At 42.2% G+C, this 22,431-nt stretch overlaps 1 gene segment (V, D, J or C); it reads left to right on the plus strand.

Annotated features, from left to right (window-relative positions):
- The window catches only part of LOC307202011 (T cell receptor alpha chain MC.7.G5-like), a 139,793-nt gene that overhangs the window by 111,362 nt on the left and 6,000 nt on the right, over positions 1–22,431 (plus strand). Inside the window, exon 3 of the C gene segment in view lies at positions 10,103–10,155.

The following is a 22,431-nucleotide window of genomic DNA, read 5'->3' on the forward strand; positions in this document are numbered from 1 at the left end:
TTAGAAATATACTGCAAGAGCTGAGCATCTTCTTTGCATGGTGAAGGTTAAATCCCCGCCATTTCCAGTTTAGGTCCGGGAATTTGCAAAGTGATTAGGAAATGTGAAGAACTGAATTTAAGATGGGGGGTGAGAAATTGAGGTGCTGAAATAGCAGCAAATGTGGAAAAAAGGTTCTGTAGTTATGAAGAACTACAGGTGAACTAATGATTACAGTGGGATTTCCAACAATCTACTTTGAAGTGGGGAATAGTTTTTTATCCTGAATCATTATGAAAAGGGTAACCTTTTATTAATCGTAACCCTGGTCATTGGAAGAAGAAAATATAGCTAATGGGTTCAGAAAACACATCACTTCCCATTTAGCTCAGCATTCAGTTTCCAACAATGACCCAGAACTGTAAATAAACCCAAAATGGTTTTACTCAAAGGATTAAGGGATTAACAGGGCTGCAAATGAGGCAGGCAGTGTATTCCAACATCAGACTGTATTGGAAACAGTGGAAATATATGGATAACTTCCCACTCTGTTACAACATTAGACTTTCGGGCAGAACAACATAAGGAGCAGGCCAGGGCAGATAGGCAGGTTCATTGATGCCACTCAGAAGAATGGTTTTTATGCAAAGTATTTCCCAATATGCAGATGGCCACAGATGTTGCACTGTATGAGTTTACACCAGGGTTTCCCAAACTTGGGTCTCCAGCTGTTTTTGGACTACAACTCACATCATCCATATCTAGCAAGACCAGTTGTCAGGGATGATGGGAACTGTAGTCCAAAAACAGCTGGAGATCCAAGTTTGGGAAACTGTGGTTTACACTAAAGTGAAAATCACAGTGTGGATTAAGGTCAGAAGATGACATTTGGATCTGGGACAAGATTGTTTGTCCTGCTCTGTAAGTTTGTTTTGTTTCCTTGAAAACAGCCACACAGATAAAATATAATCCCTCCTTTCACCATTCCCCTCTTAGGGCTATTTTGCACCCCCGTTTGTCCATCTGCTTTCCCCTGGGGAAACCTGATCTTTAGTGCTGAATTGGCACAAACAGCATTGATGTTTCCAGGAATTGCAGTTCAAATGTAGAACTAAAGAGCAGGTTTTCTGGGGTGAAGCGGCAGAAGTGTGCGCAAGCCCTCCATTTCATTCTGGCGCCAGTCTTCTTATATGCTGGAGTCTTTTTGTTGTTGTTGTTGTTAAGGCAGGAAGCACTGTGAGTATACTAGTGGCACTTACAAGCTAACCTTTGGAAGTGGAACTAAACTGGTTGTGACGCCAAGTAAGTTTCAGCTGTTGACTCCTTCCATTCTGTAGGAAAGTAGCATCATAAGACTATCCCTCAGGGCTCTTTCACCAGCAAGCAAGGATGGGTGTTGAATTCTGCCCAGTTTGCATTTATAGACGAATCTACCTAATTTGCACATCCTAAAGCAGTGTGTGAACTGAAACACAAGCATCCTTTGAAAGGAGCACTGCTTCAAAATTTGCAACCAAGTACCAGTATGAATATTCATGGTAAAGTGTGAGTAAAAAACGCAGGCAGTCTCCTTCAGCATTTGATTGTATTGGAAACAATGGGAAGATATGGCTAACGTTTCATGCTACGACAATGTTAGACTTAGAGGCAGGGCAGGTAGGAATTACCACTGATGTGGCCCAGAAGTGTTGTTCTTTGTGCAAAGTATTCTCCAATATGTGCACTCCCCCTTATGTTGCATTGTATGAGTTTATGCTAAAGGGGAAATCACTGTGTAAATTTTGGAAACAAGGTGACATTTGGATCTGGGACAATGTTGCTTGTCGTGCCACGTAAGTTTGCTTTGTTTGCTCAAAAGCAGCTACATTCCCCCCCAAATCAGTTAATTCATTCATTTTCTGTTTTCCTTGCATTATTGCTTTAAAAAGGTCGGCTTCCAGTGCAATATTTTCCAGTAGTCCCTTTATACTTTTCCATAAAAATAGAAATAAATGAACTATGTGCAGCAGAGCTGAAATAAATATTCAAGAAAATTCACTAGTGAAGATTTAGATGGCCAGAGACCTTTTCTCAATAATTTTACTATTGTTTGGGCTTGTGAGCATTTCACCCACAGGGGGGGGGGGAGTTAAGTAAAAAACAGCTAAGCCTTGGATTCTGTAAGCTGATATGGCATATTGTCATCCTACAATGCTTCCACACATTTTAGATTACAAAGTAGTTCTCTGTGTGGGATTTCAAAAATAGAAACTGAAAATGATTTCAAATTTTGTGCCCCCACTTAAACGCAGTTATAGGTTTGAATCTGGTCATGTAGTTAAGAACTTTCTGTCTTGTGTTCTGAGAACAGAAGACGTAAATTAACCAGTCCAGGAAGATTATTATTTTTATTTTTTTAAAAAATGAGTTGTCTATAGCTGTGCAAGAAACACTATGGAGTTGTTGTTTTGTAATGGAGGAGAAGGCTATCATGATGGCTATGTGCCTCAATCAGTATCAGAGGAAGTATGCCTCTGAATATCAGTTACTGGGTTCATAAGTCAGAAAGTGCTCTGGTATTGTTTGTGATTGAGTACAGTACTGTGAAACCGGGATGCAAGACTAGATGGGCTGTTGACCTGATGCAACAGAGCTCTTCATACATTCTCCATCACAGCCATCAAATCTAACTAAAATGCAATCTGCTTTTTTAAAAAATCTCTACCCAATTCCCAACAATTCTACTTGCTTCAAGGCACAATGACAGGTTAGCAGCAATCATCCCACCTCTGCTATAATCCCAGACAGAATACATGAATGTCATGTGTAGAGAAATGTGACTTTAGATTTACAGTAGGAAGAGTTCCATAATTTCAGTCATGGGGACTAGAGACTTACTTTTTAAAAAAGAAAGAAAGCTGAGATGGGAACCACTAAAATGGGGAGGACTTTATTGTCAAGGAGGGAAGCACTGTGGGTCTGGCAGTGGCTACACTAAGCTCACCTTTGGAAGTGGAACGAAGCTGGTTGTGAAACCAAGTAAGTTTTAGCCTTTAATTCATTTCATTTTGTGACTGTGAGTGATCACGATCCCCTTCCCTAACCAAAGACAACCAATTAAACTTGGTCTGATATACAACGCACGGCTAGTCCATAGAGCAGCTTCCTCTAAACTCTGCAGGCGCTTTGGACTACAATCCCCATCAACCTCATCCAGTCCCTGCTCTTTCAGTTCCCTTGTCTTGTATTTGTATTGCGCACAGCAATTCAGGATACTCTTCCCAGCTCATTTCCAGAAACCTCCAACACTGCCCTCAGTTATATAGCAGACAAATGTAGCGAACATCCATACAACATCTCATAATGGTGTATTGTTCAGCTTGACTATCTTAGAAACTTCCCTCTCTTCATACTTGGTCGATGTAGCAATTCTTGAGTTTATGTTAAGGTGAAGAACACAGTGAGGAGCTTTGGTGAGAAGGTGACATTTGGATCAGGAACAAGATTGGCTGTCCTGCCCAGTAAGTCTGACTTTATTTGTCCAGTTCTACAAATGTGACAGCAGACAGAATTTATTTTCCATTTCTTTCCTCCCCTCTTCTTTGTGGCAGGATACCATCAAAGGTAGCATAATTTTCTGCTCTTTCATTCATTTTTATTGCATTGTTGTCAGGGGTCACATCCACACCACAAATTAAATGGATACTTATACCACTTTAACAGTTATGGCTTCCCCTGAAGAAACTCAGGAACTGTAGTTTGTTAAGGGTGCTGACCTCAAAGACCAAGAGTTTCAAGCACCCTTAACAAATGATACTTCCCAGGATTCTCCATGTCTGGCATAATGGTGCTTTAAATCTATGTCAGGGATGTGACCATGGGAAGCACCCCTTCTTGGGTTTTCTCCCTCAGGCGCCCAAATATTTTGAACCACCAAATTTGAAACTTGAAGCTGTTAGCAAGTCGAAATAGAAAAATCTGTCCATTTTTATTTATTTCTCTTTCTTCCAATCTCAAATCCTGTCCTCCACATTTCTAAATCAGTTTGATTCCTCCTGAAAATTCATCAGCATTTAAGTGCAAATTTCTCCTTTCACAGTTTATACGTATTTTTGTCTAATAAACACATTTTTGCCAATCGTATTTTCCCTAATATTTATATTTTCCCTAATATAATGCATTTTGTGTGTTGTTTTCATTACTATATGCAGCTTTATGCAAACTTAGCCTAGCATATGCATTTTTGCATATATTACTTGACAGGAGAACTGCAATGCAAAATTTGGAGAGAAGTGTGAATTTTGAAGGATGGAAACGTTTTGCTTTACATGGTGCTTTAGAAAGTGCAAATCATGTAAACGCACCTTTAAATGTGAATTGCATTGAATTTATCCCTTATCCCTGAATATAAGAAGGGCTGGGAAGTTATAGATCTCTTTGTATTTTAGTGCAAAACTGCATAATTCACACTTACTGAATTTCCATAAGGCTTTTTTTAAAAAAATCATGAATTGATGCAGACGTGTAAAGAGGTGAAGTTAAGATTGGGAAAATTAGAAACTAGTAGAAACTAAAATTGACATCGCATTGTTGGCGTTTCACTCGCTATGCACCTCTGTCGCTCCTCCCACTTTTGCTTTGGTCCCACCCACTTTATGCCTCTGGCCTCACCCACCACTGGCCTGGAAAGTTGCCCATCAGGGAATGTGGTCCTCGGGCTGAAAACATGGATAGTTGATATACAGGTGAATGTTTTTGAGAGAGGAGGTAGTCCCCGAGTGTCCTAGACACACCTGCTGGGTTTTTGCTATGGCCTGTATGACTGTGAATAGTGGAGGCTCCAATTACAAAATCACTTTTGGAAAAGGAACAAGATTGGTTGTGGAGCCAAGTAAGTCATTTTCAATCTACGAAAAGCATGAGTGTGTACTTTATATGTGCTCAGTATGCCCTCCAGCCAACAGAAATTTCATTTCAAAAGATATATTCTGGATCAGACTGAAAGTTCCATCTAATCCAGGGTTGGAGGACCTGTGGCCATCAAGATATCATTGGACTCCAGCCTCCATCATCCCCAACCAGATGGCTACTGGCCTGGGTGATGGGAGCTGTAGTCTGACAACATCTAAATGGCTGCAGACCCCCCACTCCTGCAAAATGAGACCTCCAAGGATGATAGAGAGCTCCCTGCTTCCACCTGCAAAGGTGCTTTCCCCAGAATGCTCCTTCTGTTTCTGCTTCCTCCATGGAAATTGAGTGTTTCAGGCATGGGACGTGCTAAATGCTAACTTCCCACTTCTGTGGAAATTAGAGAAGGGCTGTAGCTCAGTTGTAGAGCATCTGATTTGCATGCAGAAGGTCCCTGGTTCAATCCCCAGCACCTCTGGGAAGGATTGGGCACCTTCTGTGCCTGAAAGCCTGGAGAGCCATTGTCAATCAGTGTAGTCAATCAAGTGTTGTACTATATCTTCCATCATCCCTCATTGTTGGCCATCCTGATTGAGACTACTGGAAATGGAGTCCAGTAATGTTTGTAGAGATACATTCCCCATCTCTGGTGTGGATAATTCTGAGCTAGATGTATCAATACTGGAATAAGGTAGCTCCTGCATTTCTAAGAGTGTGGGCAATGTGTTCTATAGTCTCTCTGTTGTCTAATTGAGACCAGAGCAGTAGATGTCAAGAGTCTTTGAATTGTGATCTGCTCCCTGTCAAATCCCACCAGAAATGCTGGCTGTGTGGTGTCTTTTCACTACAGCAAGTGTGAGGAACCTTTGACCCTCCATAGGTTGCTGAACTACAGCTCCCATCTTCTCTGGCCATTGGCCATGCTTGGTGGGGCTGACAGAAGTTGTAATTCGGCAAAATTTGTGGGCCAAAGATTCCCCATGCCTGCACTGCAGCACAGTCAGCCTCCTGGTAGATCTTTTTTGTGACAGAACATGCTGCTTTGGTTTCCAGCAAGAGCAAGACATACCTGCTGGGTTTTTGCTATGGCTAATCTTACTGTGTGAATACCGGGAACTTCAAGTTGGTTTTTGGGAAAGGAACAAGATTAGTGGTGGAGCCAAGTAAGTAATGTAAGCTACTTTCTAGAAGTAGATTATACAGGTAGCCTGGCTGGATCCATTAAGGTTGCAGTTCTAACCATACTTACTGGAGGGTACACCCCACTGAATTCAATGGGACTTACTTCTGAGTCGTCATGTTTGGGATTGTGCTGTTAGCCAAATATTCTGTTTCTGCCTCCACAGCTTACAGAAATTACTTGAAGGTTCCCTTGTCGTCTGCCCCTAGGGGAAATCATTTTCACTCCTCGTCAAATTGAGTCCCTTCCTATGGGTTGGAGATTTTTCATCTCTATCTTTAAGGGATTTTACAACATGGATACCTCCCACCCCATACACCTCCTTAGATTCAAACTTCACATAATGTTCTCCTTGTATGTGGTCCAGAGGGAAACTTACATGATTTTGGATATGTGACCTTACCTGATTTACAATTTTCAAAATAATATGTGAACCAAAACTTCGTTCATAATTGAAAATTCTCTGAATTCTCCACACAGGTCATTCTGATTTATTTATTTTTTTAAAAAAGACTTTTATTTCTAAAGAGCTGTCAGCTTTTCCAGATGCTTCTGTGCCTGTACTCTCAATAGAAGTTAGAGTCTGGGGAACATTAACAGTCAATGTTTATGTCCATATCAGGAAATGCAAGGGTTGGGAACCTGTGCCACCCTAGACAATGTTGGACTACAGTTTCTATCATCCCCAACCATTGGCTATGCTGGCTGGGCTTGATGGGAATTGTAGTCCAAAAAAGGATGTGGAGGACACAGGTTTGCCATCCCTGTCCTAGGCTATCCCCTTCAGCTCTTGGTTTTGTGTGCTCCTTGAGCCTGGGCAGTTTTTGTCAAAACAGGAAACATTGTGCGTATGGCGGTAGCAGCACAAAGGTAACCTTTGGAAAGGGGACTAAACTGGTTGTGACACCAAGTAAGTTTTAGCCTTTAATTCATTTCATTTTGTGACTGTGAGCGATAGGGATCGCCTTCCCTAACCAAAAACAACCAATTAAACTTGGTCTGATATACGATGCAGGGCTAGTCCATAGAACAGCTTCCTCCAAACTTGAACTCTGCAGGCGCTTTGGACTACAACTCCTATCAACCTCAGCCAGCACAGCCAATCGTCAGGGATGATGGGAGTCGTAGTCTACTATCATCTGAGAGACACCAGGTACCTCATGATTGCTGCCCTATACTATCCCTTAGCACCTTCTCCTCTTAAGTCTGCCCCTGGGTTGCTCGCTTTTTGTCAAGGCAGAAAACACTGTGGCTATATCAGTGGATCCTGGAAAGTAGCTTTCGGAAGTGGAACCCGACTGGTGGTGACACCAAGTAAGTTTCAGCTCTTAATCCCTTTTGTTTTGGATGGATGGTGATTGGGAATACTATGCCCTGCACAAATCCCACATGCAAAACTTTGACTCATACAATCGTATGCAAGTTGAACTCAGAAATGCAGCATCAATCCCTAGAGCAGCAGTCTCTAACCATGTGCTCTCCAGGTGTCATTGGACTACAACTCCCATCAGACCAGACACCATGTCTAAGGGTCAAGGATGATGGGAGTTGTAGTCCAACATCATCTGCAGAGCCACAGGTCTCCCCACCCCTTGTTCTAGAGGTTTTTGAGTGACATTGAATCACTGTGGGAAAACAATGCAAACAAGGTGGTCTTTGGTAAAGGGACCGTCCTGAAAGTGAATCCCAGTAAGTATCATGGTTCATATTATTTGTTCATGATATCAAATCCAGAGTGTGGTGTCGGTGTCGGTGAGAGTTACTAACAGTTAAGGGCAGCTGCAGATGGGTCAGTGATAACAACAACAACAAACCTATGGTTACGTGAAACATACTCAGTAAACACACAAGACGTAAGTGCCTGTACTTTTGAATAAATAAGGTATACTATTCATTGTATCAAATTGTAGATTTCAACGGAAGTCTCATAAAGTTCAATGAAAAAAGCAGAAGACCCAGTGGATCAATACATTCTCTAGTCAGTTCATGCATAAGGTCCATACATGTATAAGTGTCTATTCCACCTGCCTGTTCATAGAGTCCAATAATCCACATGAAGGGTTGTTACAGTTCCATAGAATCCTTTCACAGATTCAAAGACAAGGATTTCCGGAATATTAGCCTTGTTTCGCCATCCTAGGCTTCAACCACTACTATGCTATAAGATCCACTATCCTGTAATATTGCATATGAGCCTGTTCTACCGATGTGGAACTGTAACAACCCTTTACATGTGGAACTTTATGAGACTTCTGTTGAAATCTACAATTTGATACAATGAATAGTATACCTTATTTAGTCAAATGTACAGCTGGCTACGTCTTGTGTGTTTACTCATGAATCAGTGATGGCTGTGAATTTTCTAGAAGCAAAGACTACTGGGGGAAGGAAAGCCTTTTCTGCCTACTGCCCTGCACTGCCATTTTGAAAAGACTAGACTTTAACATTGGCCATGAGAATGTAAGAATTGTTTTATTGCAGGGTGGGGAAGCTGTGACCCTGCAGATGTTTCTGGGCTGCAGCTCCCACCCCCACCCCCCTGACCATGCAACACCCCAAACAGTGTTGATCCATAGATCCATAGATTTCCTAACCTTGTACCAGGTATTGTTGGACTACAACTCCCATGAGACCTAGCTGCCATGCCCAAGGGTCAAGGGTGATGGGAGTTGTAGTCCAATACCATCTGACAAGATATAGGCTCCCTGTTCCTCTTCTAGAGGTTTTTGAGAGACTTTGAATCACTGTGGGAATACAGTGGAGACAAGGTGATCTTTGGCAAAGGGACTAAGCTGAAGGTGAATCCCAGTAAGTATCATGTTGTTGTTTAGTCGTTTAGTCGTGTCCGACTCTTCGTGACCCAATGGACCAGAGCATGCCAGGCACTCCTGTCTTCCACTGCCTTCTACAGTTTGGTCAAATTCATGTTAGTGGCTTCAAGAACATTGTCCAACCATCTCATCCTCTGCCGTCCCCTTCTTCTTGTGTCCTCAATCTTTCCCAGCATCAGGGTCTTTTCCAGGGAGTCTTCTCTTCTCATGAGGTGGCCAAAGTCTTGGAGCCTCAGCTTCAGGATCTGTCCTTCCAGTGATCACTCAGGGCTGATTTCGTTCAGAATGTATAGGTTTGATCTTGTTGCAGTCATAGTTCATTTTATTTGTGGATGATTCCCTGTGTAGAACATGTGTGACTATGAGTTAAGGGTATCTGCAGATGACCCAGTGGTCCCATGTTGTTGTTTTAGCAACAAATCTTGTCAAGGAAAGGGAATCCTGTTCAGCCCAACACACTATTGTGTCATCTTGAATATGCTAGTATTTATTAACACTTACCCTGGCCATGAGTATGTCAGAATTGTTTTATTGCAAGGGTGCGGAGCACGTCTCCTTCCAGAGATTGCTCCCATCCTCTCTGACCATTGGTCATGCTGCCTGAGGCTTATGGGAGTTGGAATCCAACCACATTGGGGGAGGGGCACAGGGCTTAATCGAGAGGGGTTAATTCCCAAGGAGAAGCGGATAGAAGAAGAAGAAGAAATCTCATATAGAGGAATTCCACCATTCCATTCTTGAAAAGAAGCAAGGAAAGCTCTCTCCCTAGAACTCAGCCTTGGAGTTGAAGTGCATAGGATCAGAGGAAAATTTATAGGAGCACAACCAGTTGGGTCCCAATGGCCACTGCAGGGGATACCACAACTATTATTTAGAATGGAGTGCAAGAGTCGGGAGGCACCAAATTTTAGTATCGCACAGGGTGCCACTGAAATTTGAGACCCCAAGGTCCACCACAGATAGGATGGTAATCTAACAACCAAAGAGCATTGCAAGTCCATCCCTACACCATTGATGGGGAATCTGTGACTCCCCCCATATGTTGTTGGGCTCCAGTTCCCCTTAGCCCCAGTCAGCATTGTCAGTGGCAAGGGGTCGTGGTTGTAATCAGGCAATATCTGCAGGACACCAGAGACCCTTCTTGTCATAGATTATCCCCATCCTCTGTGTGTTCCTTCTGCCTGGGTATTTTTTGTCAAGAGAGGAAACACTGTGGGTCTTCCAGTAGTAACTGGAAAGTAACCTTTGGAAGTGGGACAAGACTGGTTGTGACACCAAGTAAGTTTCCATGTTTAATTCCTTCCATTTTGCATGTGTAATGGACCAGATTACCTCCATCCTTCCCCAAACCAAAGGCAGCCCTCCCCCCAACCTAGTCTTCAGGTTGAGCCTAGGGGGGCAACCAGGAACACAGTGCTAGTCCCTACAGTAGCTCCCTCCAACCTTGACCTCCCCAGGTGCTTATGACTACAACTCCCATCAGCCTCAGCCAACCCAGTTGTAGTCCCAATATAATTTGGAGGACATCAGCCGCCTCATATAGCCTGCCTTATAATATCTGTTAGCACGTTCAACTCTTAACTTTGTGTGTTTCTTGTGACTGAGCCATATTCGTCAAGGGAGGAAACACTCTGGGTATTCAGTGGGTCCTTCAAAGTAATCTGTGGAAGTGGGACTAGACTGGTGGTGACACCAAGTCAGTTATAGTTCTTAATCTCTTAAATTATGGGTGTATGGCAGTTTGGGTTACACCTCCTCATCCAAGTGCAACACCAAAACCTAGTCCTATTTTTATGGCAATAAATAGGTTGAGATTGGGGGGGGGGGGGGAGAGAGAGAGACCAGGAATACTGCGTTGGTTCACACAGCAGCTATGCCTAACTAACCTTTGTGCTCCAGGGATTCCTGGGCTACAACTCCCATTAGCCACAGTCACCATGTCCCATGTCATGGCTGATGGGAGCTGTAGTCCAACACCATCTGGAAAGACACATGTTCCCTGTCCCTCTTCTAGAGGTTTTTGTGAGACACTGAATCACTGTGGGAATGCAGCTGGAAATAAGGTGATATTTGGAAAAGGAACTATCCTGAAGGTGAACCCCAGTAAGTATTAAGGCTCATTTAATTTGTGTTTGATATCAAACCCAATGGGGGGAAATGTGTGTGACCAGCAGTCTCCATGTGTGACCAACCGTGAAAAGGCAATAATTGTTTTATTTGGCGCTGGAACAGTATCACATAGTATGGGTATCTGCCAATCAGAAAGTGTTGTAAGTCCATCCTTATACCAGAGATAGGGAATTTGTGGTTCTTCAAATGTTGTTGGATTCCAGCTCACATCAGCCCCTGTCAGCATGGCTAAAGGCCAGGGGTGATGAAGGTCACAGTCCAGCCATATCTAGGGGACACCAGGTTCTCTTCCCTGTCCTATGCTGCCCTTTCTCATGTCCCGCTCTTTGCTCTGTGTACTCTTTGTGCATGGACATTTTTTGTCAAGGCAGGAAACACTGTGGGTCTTCCACTGGTTATGGAAAAGTAGCCTTTGGAAGTGGAACAAGACTGGTTGTGACACCAAGTAAGTTTCAAGCCTTAATTTCTTCTATGTGCAGCAGATCAGAATACCTTCCTCCTTCTCCAAACAAATGAAATCCCCAAAACTTGGTCCAGGGTGAGGAGAGCGACCAGGAACACAGTATTAGTCTGTGGAGCATCTTGTCCAACTTTGCATCCTCCAATTGCTTTGGACCATGACTCCCATCCGCATCATCCAGCAGCTGATGATCAAGGATGATAGAAGATGTGGTCCAATCTAGGAGACACCAGTTTCACCATCCCTGCTCTATACTATTCCTGAGCACATTGTACGCTCCTTGTGTCTGGGCAATTTTTATCAAGGCAGGAAGCACTGTGTGTCTACTACTGGTAACTGGAAAGTAATCTTTGGCAGTGGGACTAGGCTAATTGTGACACCAGGTAAATTTAAACCCTTATTTAGTTTCATTTTGTGAGTGTGACAGATCAGAATACCCCCCTCTTCCTCATCCAAATGCAACCCTCTAAATTTGAAATTGTGTCGCCCAGTGCTATTTTTCTAGAAAAAGAGGTGCTGGAACTCACCATGAACACCTCCCTCATTCTCTTAGAATGGCAATGGTGCCCACTTGAGAGCTGCTGGAACTTTTGGTGAGTTCCAGCTGGAAAAAAAGCCCTGGTCAAGTTGAGCTTCACAGAGCAACCAAGAAGGCAGTCTTTAGCAGCTTTCTCTAACCTTTTTTTTTTTTGCCTTTCGGGGGCTTTTGTAGTCCAACAGCTCAACCCAGCATGGCCAGTGGTCAGGGATGATGGGAGTTGCAGCTGAAAGCTTTGTGAATTCCCTCAAACCGTTAACATACCATTGGAGTCCCATGCTGGACTCTCTTGCCTTTGAAACATACATATATTTACAAAGTTCCAGCACCACAGATAATGTAGGTATTGGCTACCAGCCAGCATTTAAGCAACCATCCTGTTGCCTAAAGCTAGCCCTCAAGATGTTGCAGGGCTCCAAGTCTTACATTGCCATAAATAGGTTGAGATTGGGGGGGGGGGGAGACCAGAAATACTGTGTTGGTTCACACAGCAGCTATGCCTAACTAACCTTGTGTGCTCCAGGGCTTCCTGGACTACAACTCCCATTAGCCCCAGTCACCATGTCCCATGGTCATGGCTGATGGGAGCTGTAGTCCAACACCATCTGGAAAAACACATGTTCCCTGTCCCTCTTCTAGAGGTTTTTGTGAGACATTGAATCACTGTGGGAATGTAGCTGGAAATAAGGTGATATTTGGAAAAGGAACTATCCTGAAGGTGAATCCCAGTAAGTATCAAGGCTCATTTAATTTGTGCTTGATATCAAATCCAAGGGGGAGGGGGAATGTGTGTGTGACCAACCGTCACCATGTGTGACCAACCATCACCATGTGTGACCAACCATGAAAAGGCAAGAATTGTTTTATTTGGCTCTGAATAGAATCACATAGTATGAGTATCTGACAATCAGAAAATGTTGTAAGTCCATCCCTATACCAGAGATGGGGAATTTGTGGTTCTTCAAATCATTTTGGATCCCAGCTCACATCAGCCCCTGTCAGCATGGCTAATAGCCAGGGGTGGTGAAGGTTGCAGTCCAGCCATATCTAGGGGACACCAGGTTCTCCTCCCTGTCCTATGCTACCCTTTCTCATGTCCAGCTCTTTGCTCTGTGTGCTCTTTGTGCATGGACAATTTTTGTCAAGGCAGGAAACACTGTGGGTCTTCCACTGGTTATGGAAAAGTGACCTTTGGAAGTGGAACAAGACTGGTTGTGACACCAAGTAAGTTTCATGCCTTAATTCCTTCTATGTGCAACAGATCAGAATACCTTCCTCCTTCTCCAAACAAATGCAACCCCCAAAACTTGGTCCGGGGTGAGGGGAGCAACCAGGAATGCAATATTAGTCTGTTTTATTTGGCTCTGGAACAGAATCACATACCACAGGTATCTGGCAATCAGGAAATGTTGTAAGTCCATCGCTATACCACTCCCATCAGCACCAGCCAGCTGACTCTGCCACTTAGCTTGGAGTGGGGAAGCCGCTAATCTTGCTGGACTTTGATTCCTATCACCCTGACCATTGGACACACCAGCTGAAGCAGGTGGGAGTTGGGAATCCAACACCATTTGGAGGGCTGTGGGTTTCTCACCCCTGCTCAGACCTTCAGAGAGTTGTGCTTTGCTCAGTGGTGGACTTTGGGGTCTCAAATATCTGTGCTTTGGTTCAAATTGGTTGGTGTAAGTATGAATAAAAGTCCATTCATTTGACTTGTAGCTGCTGGGATGGACAAGGTAAGATAGATTATTCTAACCAAGCCTTACCTATCTCTTACATTCTGCCAACCCCCTCCCCATTTTTTTTTACTACCCCAATGGATTGAATGTACAATCCTAACTCCATTTACTTAGGGGTAAGCTATTTTTTCACACACACACACACACACACACCGCTGCACCATAATGCATGCCAATGAACTCTCAGACAGCCACCATTTTGTAGAGATGTGTCTCACAGTGCTGAAAATGTTGGTTGGAAAAAGATATTTGGAAGTGGGACCAAGCTTGTGATTATTCCTGGTGAGTTGACATTGCTGTTGACAGTGGCATTTAAAGAAACTGGATTTGTGCGTTTTTATGGGAATCTTTTTCATGATTTGTTCCGTATTGAGATTTTCTGATTATACCAATACATCATCCCTACTCTGTTTATCTTTGTGGGATAATTCTTGATTCTTTATACAACCTAATTGAGAACATTCTTTCTTTTTCTTAAAAAGAAACCAAAAAACTGGTTTGAAGTCACAATTAATTTCAATTTATGATTATGCTATCCAATGGTAGAGTAGACCCATTGAAATAAATGGATTTACTCTATCACTAAAATATTACACTGTATGCTTGTATTTACCACTTTATTAGGTGCTTTGCCCTCCAGATATTCTTGAACTGCTGCTGCCATAACACCCAGCAAGCATGGCCAATGGATGATGGGAGTTGTAGTTTAGCAGCAGCTGAAGGCACAAAGGTTCCTCACCCCAGCCCACAGAACAAAGAGTTTAGCCACTATTTTGTAAAGGTGCATCTCACAGTGTTTACAACTGCTAGTGGGGTTGGGAAACCCACATTTGGAAGTGGGACCAGACTAGTAGTACTTCCTGGTAAGCAGACACTTTTTTACATTTTCTCACGTTAATTTTCTCATAGTAATCATGGTACACCATTATTTACCCCAGTGGATGTGTTATTTGCCTCAATAGCATGACACAGTCCAATCTACCCATTGGATGGAGGCATCTAATATCCATGAGTGATGAGCCAATGTCAACCATACTCGGTGATCACAGCCATGGACTTATGTAACTACATTGATTTCAGTGGGTCTAGTCTGAGTATGACCCAAAGTTTGTTTGACCTAACTTCCAAATAGACATCTGAGTGCCTTGAAAAAGAAAAGCCGATGGGCAATCGGCTCTATATATGTTGTTATATTTCTGGTGCAAAGGACCAGGATAATGCCTAGGGCCCATAAGAAGGCCGCCATTTTGTAAAGGTACGTATCACAGTGCTAACACTGCTGGTGGATTTGGTAAACTTGCATTTGGAAGTGGGACCAAACTAGTAATACTCCCTGGTAAGATGACACTTCTTTTTCATGTATTGTTATGTTTAAGGTATTCATGGTAGATCATTATCTGCCTTGGTATGTTGCTTCCATATATTGCATGACACTATCACAAGCATTCTTTACAAATTGGGTGGAAGCATCTACTATCAGTGATATTCAGTGTTAGTCATACTTAGAACACACCACCGGAAATCAATGGACTTTTGTAATTGAAGTGCATCGATTTCAATGAGTCTACTCTGAGTTGACTATCACCCAATGTAAATTGGCATTCTCTTCTAGAGAAGGTATACAACTGCCTTAAAAGAAACAACACCTTTGAGATAAAAAGAACTGGACTTTGGGATGGATAATCGACAGTATATTTGTCTGTTATATCATATCTCTGACTGCTAGGTGCCAGTTCTGTGTCTGGGGGGTTGTTATTTTAAAATAGTGACCTACTGAGGGGAGACTGAGAGGAGATATGATAGCCATCTTCAAATATCTGAAGGGCTGTCACATGGAAGATGGAGCAAACTTGTTTTCTCCTGCTCTGGAAGATAGGACTCAAACCAATGGTTTCAAGTTGCAGGAAAGGAGATTCTGACTAGACAGAAAAACCTTCTGACAGTAAGAGCTGTTTGACAGTGGAACAGTCTCCCTCAAGAGGTTGTGGACTCTCCATCCTTGGAAGGTCATCTGTCATGGATGCTTTTTGAAGTTCTTTCCTTCTGAAACATGACTAGATATTCACAACCACCACCGTGTAGCACTAGCAAAGCAGGCAACATGATGCATTAAAGTCTTACAAGTCCACCATTTTGTAGAGGTACATCTTATGGTGTGAATAGTGGATGGGGAAAATTCATATTTGGCAGTGGGACCATGCTTGCAATTGTTCCTGGTAAGTTGGCATTTCTGTTGCTGCTGCTGTTTAAGAACACTTGACTGTAATGTAAAGAACTTTAAAAAAAAAAAATATATTCATTTATTCCTTAACACAGTTGGGCAGAAAACTGGATTTTCTGGTCACACTGTGTTCTAAGTGGCTTTTCATTTTTCATCCTTGAAGGATCCAAAGTGAAACCTGGGTTTTTGTTATACATGAAGTCACTGTGTATATGGAGGAGCTGGCACCAAATTATTATTTGGAGCGGGGACCAAACTGATTGTTAAACCAAGTAAGTCAAACATGGGAAACAATCTAGTTGGCAGGTGAGCCATTTTGGCCCAAATCTTGGAAATGCACTAGATACATATTAATGACCACTTACCAGAACAATATGGATTTTCTTTAGCTTGTATTGACCTTTCACTCTCCAGGGGAAAATCATTCCTCACCATTGGCCATACTAGCTAGGATTGATGGGAGATGGAATCCAGCATCTGGAGGATCACATATTCCCTATCCCTGACCTAGATTTCTTAGGTCATTTGAGATCTACTTCATATGTGCCATTTTATGCTTTGTTGTTGTTTAGTCGTTTAGTTGTGTCCAGCTCTTCATGACCCCATGGACCAGAGAACGCCAGGCACTCCTATCTTCCACTGCCTCCCGCAGTTTGGTCAAACTCATGCTGGTAGCTTCGAGAACACTGTCCAACCATCTTGTCCTCTGTCGTCCCCTTCTCCTTGTGCCCTCAATCTTTCCCAACATCAGGGTCTTTTCCAGGGAGTCTTCTCTTCTCATGAGGTGGCCAAAATCTTGGAGCCTCAGCTTCAGGATCTGTCCTTCCAGTGAACACTCAGGGCTGATTTCCTTAAGAATGGATAGGTTTGATCTTCTTGCAGTCCATGGGACTCTCAAGAGTCTCCTTTTCAGCACCATAATTCAAAAGCATCAATTCTTCGGTGATCAGCCTTCTTTATGGTCATTTTATGCTACATGGGGACAACTGCTGTTAACTCTCTAGGTTACCTTAGGTGGATGCCTGGATCTGCCCCATATCTGGAATATGAGCATATGAACATGCAGGCTACAATGTATGTAAGTTTTGCAGAAGGCAAATTTAGCAGGTAGCACTACCTGTTCCAACATGGTGTAAAGGTGTGTCTCATAGTGTTAGCAGTGGTGGATGGAATAAACCCATATTTGGAAGTGGGACAAAACTTGTAATTCTGCCTAGTAAGTGAACTTCTTTATATATTTTTCCTTCTTCATGTTTTTAAGCAATATTGATATGATAGATCAGGGGTTCCCAAGCTTGAGTCTCCAGCCATTTCTGGACTACAACTCCCATCATCCCTGACCACTGGTCCTGCTAGCTAGGGATGGTGAGAGTTGTAGTCCAAAAACAGAAGACAACCCAAGTTTGGAAACTCTGTGATTGATAGATAGCTCAGCTGATCAATCAATTAATAGAATTGAGAGGAGCACAAAAGTTACCTTTTACTTTTGTCTTGATTCTTTCCATAGCACTGTCAGTTGGGACTTTCTATTTTCAAGTTATGGTTACATTAATTTCCAGAGGACTCTGTTCTTGTAGGCTGTGAGATTTCTATACATTGTTACAGGTTCAGGGATGGAGAACCTGTGTCCCTCTAGCTGTTGGTCCCATCACCCCTGACCATTGCCCATGCTGGCTGGGTTTGATGGGAGCTGGAGGTCATCATTATTTGGAGGACCACAGATTCCCCTTTCCTGGGTTGGATATATGTCAATTCAATTAAACCTTTGGGCATTCGGTGCTGGGGACTAGCAACAGGAACTGACTAACTCATTCATGTCCCTTTATCACCTTCCAGAAGGGACCTAACTGGTGTCAGTTTGCAATCATAATGTTGAGGTAAATGCACAATTAGTCCTATGTCTATTCTGAGGAGGACAATACTATTTAGTCTAAAGATGGCAAGGTTGATAGTCTGGATTCAACCCTCATACATTTCAGTTGTAGAGCAAACAAGTTCTTTCTTTTATAGAAATGGTCTATTGTTTTTCTTTCTAAAACACGACTACATTTTCATATTTCCCTCCATGCAATAATAACCAAATGGGCAAGTTGACTGATACATGTTGAGTCTCACAGAGCCACCATTTTGTAGAGACGTGTCTTACAGTGTTAACAATGTTGGTTGGTCTCAGATATTTGGAAGTGGGACCAAACTTGTTGTTATACCGGGTAAGTTAGCATTTCTGCCTATACTGGCATTATGGGAAACTTGGGTGTTCATTTTATGTACTTTTGTGGGGAATTTCTTGATTTGTTCTATAAAGCTCAGTCCTCTTTTTAGGGAGCCAGTATTTGCTGTGAGTGTAACCCAGCTAGATATAACCTCTCTGAGACTAATAAAGAGTGGATAGCATAATGTCTTTCTTGTCACTTGTAGTTGACCACTGTTGGGAGAAAGAATGCTAGCAGACCATTGCTGCCATATAAGATTGCAATGCTTATGCTCCTGTGTTCTTTACCACAACTACCATCATCAACACCATTCAATTCTCACATTAGGAAACTACTCAAATGGTGGTCACAGACAAAATTCATGTCTTTGCATTTATTTAAAGGCGTGTATTTATAAGAAGACCGGTGACCTATGAAGGTAATACAATTACAGTGGTACCTCAGGTTACATACGCTTCAGGTTACATATGCTTCAGGTTACAGACTCTGCTAACCCACAAATAGTACCTTGGGTTAAGAAGTTTGCTTCAGGATGAGAACAGAAACTGTGCTCCGGTGGCGCGGCGGCAGCAGGAGGCCCCGTTAGCTAAAATGGTGCTTCAGGTTAAGAAAAGTTTCAGGTTAAGAACGGACCTCCGGAATGAATTAAGTACTTAATCCAAGGTACCACTGTATATTTGGGAGAGAGACAAGGTTGTCAGTGGGACATGGTGAGCAAATAATATTATTTGCTTATTTTGGCCAAGATCCCAAAGGCTACTCTATGCCCTCCCAAAGGCTTTGGGTTCACCCTTTTGGATTTCCGTTTTCTCTTATTCATCTTAGAACAGTAGGCCTTATCACAAAGAAGTTGTGAAACTCTTCTGAAATCTAGTTTTTGTTGGGTGGGAAGTAAGGAGTGTGGATGAAAACAAGCAAAAAACCCATATCCAAACCACTCATTGTTCTGTTCTTTGGATCTCAGACTATTGATGCTTTTTTAGACTGCTTAGAGCATCAGGTAGTATAAAATTAAACCAGGTTAGTCTGACGCAAGGAGACATGTACTGATTCATTCAACCATGTATTCTGTAGATTTGTTGATTTTTACGTTATCCAGGAGTCTCAAACCACTTGTCAATCAAAATATTTACAAGAGACTCAAAAGTGGACTTTTCATTCTGAAATATTACTCTTTTTTAGTGGGAAAAGTCCCCACATGGTTCTAATAGCATGCCATCCAACAGGCTGAACCATGGCACACGTCAGCTTCCACAGAACCACCATTTTGTACAGACATGTCTCACAGTGATAATACTGGTGGATTTAAATTCATATTGGGAGGTGGTACCAGACTTGTAGTTACCCCTGGTAAGTTGACACTTCTGTTTGTGCTGGTTTTGAGGGAACATGGAGAATGGTGTGAAAATGTCTGTTATTTTCCTCCCCGCCCTCCATGCGCACGATTTTAATGCATTCTATAGTTCTGCCATCTCTTGGGTGGGAAGTTGTGATGTCATTTTCCGACCACACAGGCTCCAAAATCTTTTCTAAGCATTGGTCTGGTCCATTCATTCTGGTCCAGTCCACCATCTATTTATTAGAATTTTCAGCTAGCCCAAAGTTCTGATTGGCTTGCAGCAAGTAAACTCTCATGCCCCCTTACTACTGGATTTGGTACCTCTTAGTTCCTTTGAACAGTGAGTATAGTTAGCATTGTATGGGTTTTGTCTACCACCTTGAGAGAGCATTCACACACTCATGCAGAAGAAGGCTCTTGATGTCTACTAGCCACGATGGCTATATTCTGCCTCCACAACTGGAAGCACCTGCTGGAAAATACCATTTTCTGGAAACTACATAGGTTGGAGCTTGGATCCTCCTGCTTGTGGGTTTCCCACAGGTATCTAATTGGCTGCTTTGGAAAGAGGAAGTTGGACTAGATGGGTCACTGAACTGATCCAACGGGCTCTTCTTATGTTTTTTAGACTCTCTCAAAATGCTTCAAATGTTCAGAGATGCCCACCAAAATCCATAGGCAGCTCAAAGATAAGCAAACAGGATTAATTTAAAATACTGCATATGTATATATTTATTTATGGAGCATTGGCAGTAGATTACGATAACTGTGTTAATAATAAATGGTGATAATAGATGGTGATGAATGACAACAGCAACATTGATGATGATTACATTGGTGGTGTCGACTGAGATTCAAAGAGCTAATGTAGCTACCCCAAGCCATTGACGGCAATGTACCTTGCCCACCTGCCCTGTTGATCCACAGAGAGATTGGGTTTACATGCAGAGTTTCACCCAACACAATTCAGCCAACTCATATTCGGACTGTTCCAGCCACCCATTGAGCCAAAACGTGGGGGGCAGGAGAGGGAGAGAAGAACATGGGTAACTGTATTTACAGTGCTGTCAGAGTACACACATTGAAATGAATGGGCATGACTAACTTAGATCCATTTAATTTCAGTGTACCTACTTTGACAAGAACTTAGTTGGATACATCCTTATGCTCTTTTGACTTCACCCCAAATGTAAAGATGGGAGGGGTTGGAGGTCCATGTTACAGCATCTGCCTTGCATGCAAAATGCCCCCTGTTCAATTCCAATTGTGTCTTTAAGTAGGGCAGTCCTGCCTGAAATCCTGGAAACCAAGCAAACCCCTGTGTTGCAAAGAGAATGTCAACAATCTCTAGGCAACACGATGACCATGTACATACGCAATAGACAATCTTTATAGAATTCCTTCATAACAAGTACAAAGTGAAATCTTTAGTCTCAAAGTCTCTGAAAATCTTTAAATGAAGCGAGGTACCAGACTGTGTATGATGAAAGACAAGCTGTGGAGCTTTGTGTATTCAGCAAATATGATGTCCAACACTGAACAGTGATTCCAGATGTTGACTACTGTTTCATAGAATTCTTTGTCAGCTTGGTGGGAGGATATAGAATTGCTTCATAAACTGAAAATAAAATTTCACAACCTGAAAATATAATTTTACAGATGATGTAAAATCATCTGTAAAATTTTATTTTCAATTTATGAAGCAATTCTATATCCTTTTTGCTGAATACACAAAAACACAAAGCTTCAGAGCTTGTCTTTCATCCTACAAAGTCTGGTACCTTGCTTCATTTAAAGATTTTCAGAGACTTTGAGACTAAAGATTTCATTTTGTACTTCTTATGGTTTGAAGGAATTCTATAAAGATTGTCTATTGTGTATGTACATGGTCATCGTGTTGCCTAGACGTTGCTGAAATCCTGGGAAGGCGTAGCAAGTTAGCATCAGCCTTACTGAGCTAGCTGGGCCATTGGCCTCCCTTGGTTTGAGTTAGCTTCCTGTGCTCCCATGACATTCCCTATTATGTCAAGATGTGTTTTTGTCGTACCCTAACCCACTGGGTGACTTATGGAGGAACTGCTAACAAATTGTTGTTTGGAGGTGGGACTCAACTGAGTGTTAAACCAAGTAAGTCAAATATTGGAAACATTCAAATGGGGATGGAGCCATAGTTCAGTGGTAGAGCATCTGCTTTGCATGCAGAACGTCCCTGGTTCAATCCCCTTCATCTCCAGGTAGGGTTGGGAGAGACTCTGGCCTGAAATCCTGGATAACCTGTTCCTAGTCAGTGCAAAGGTCTGACTCAGACTTGTCCAGGAAAATACCTTCTTAAACATCTATTTACACCAATAAATATTAGGTAAAAATAGGTCAGTTAAAACAGAAACATATTTTGGTTTATATAACATCACAGTGAAATAATCTAATGTGTACAGTATGTACATTACAGAATGTACAGTAATTGTTGTTAGAGCTCTTCTAGAATATCCTGAATCTAGGAATCTGCTGCCCTAAATGGAAATTATTGTCTTGATCCCACACACCTTTTGTGGAACTTTCATTCATTTCAGTAGGAGTTATTTTCATAAAAAGTTTTTGGGATTAGGGTACAAATTTAATGTTAGAGTGCTCAATTGATTTTAGAATGAATTGATTTTTGAATGAATTGATTTTAGAATGTATTTAAATTAATTGATTGTGATTTTATGTAAACTGTGTTACATTTACTGTTTTTAGCTGCTCTGAGCCCGGCTTCAGGAGGGTAGGATATAAATAAAATTTTATTATTATTATTAAGGTAGCTTTCTGCGAGTGTGTCAGGGTGTATGTGTGTGTGTGAGAGAGAGAGAAAGAATGAGAGAAATAATATGCTCTGGAATAGAAGAAGAAGAGTTTGGATTTGATATCCCGCCTT

The sequence above is a fragment of the Podarcis cretensis genome (assembly GCF_951804945.1).
Source record: "Podarcis cretensis genome assembly, chromosome: 13".
Classification (NCBI taxonomy): Eukaryota; Metazoa; Chordata; class Lepidosauria; order Squamata; family Lacertidae; genus Podarcis; species Podarcis cretensis.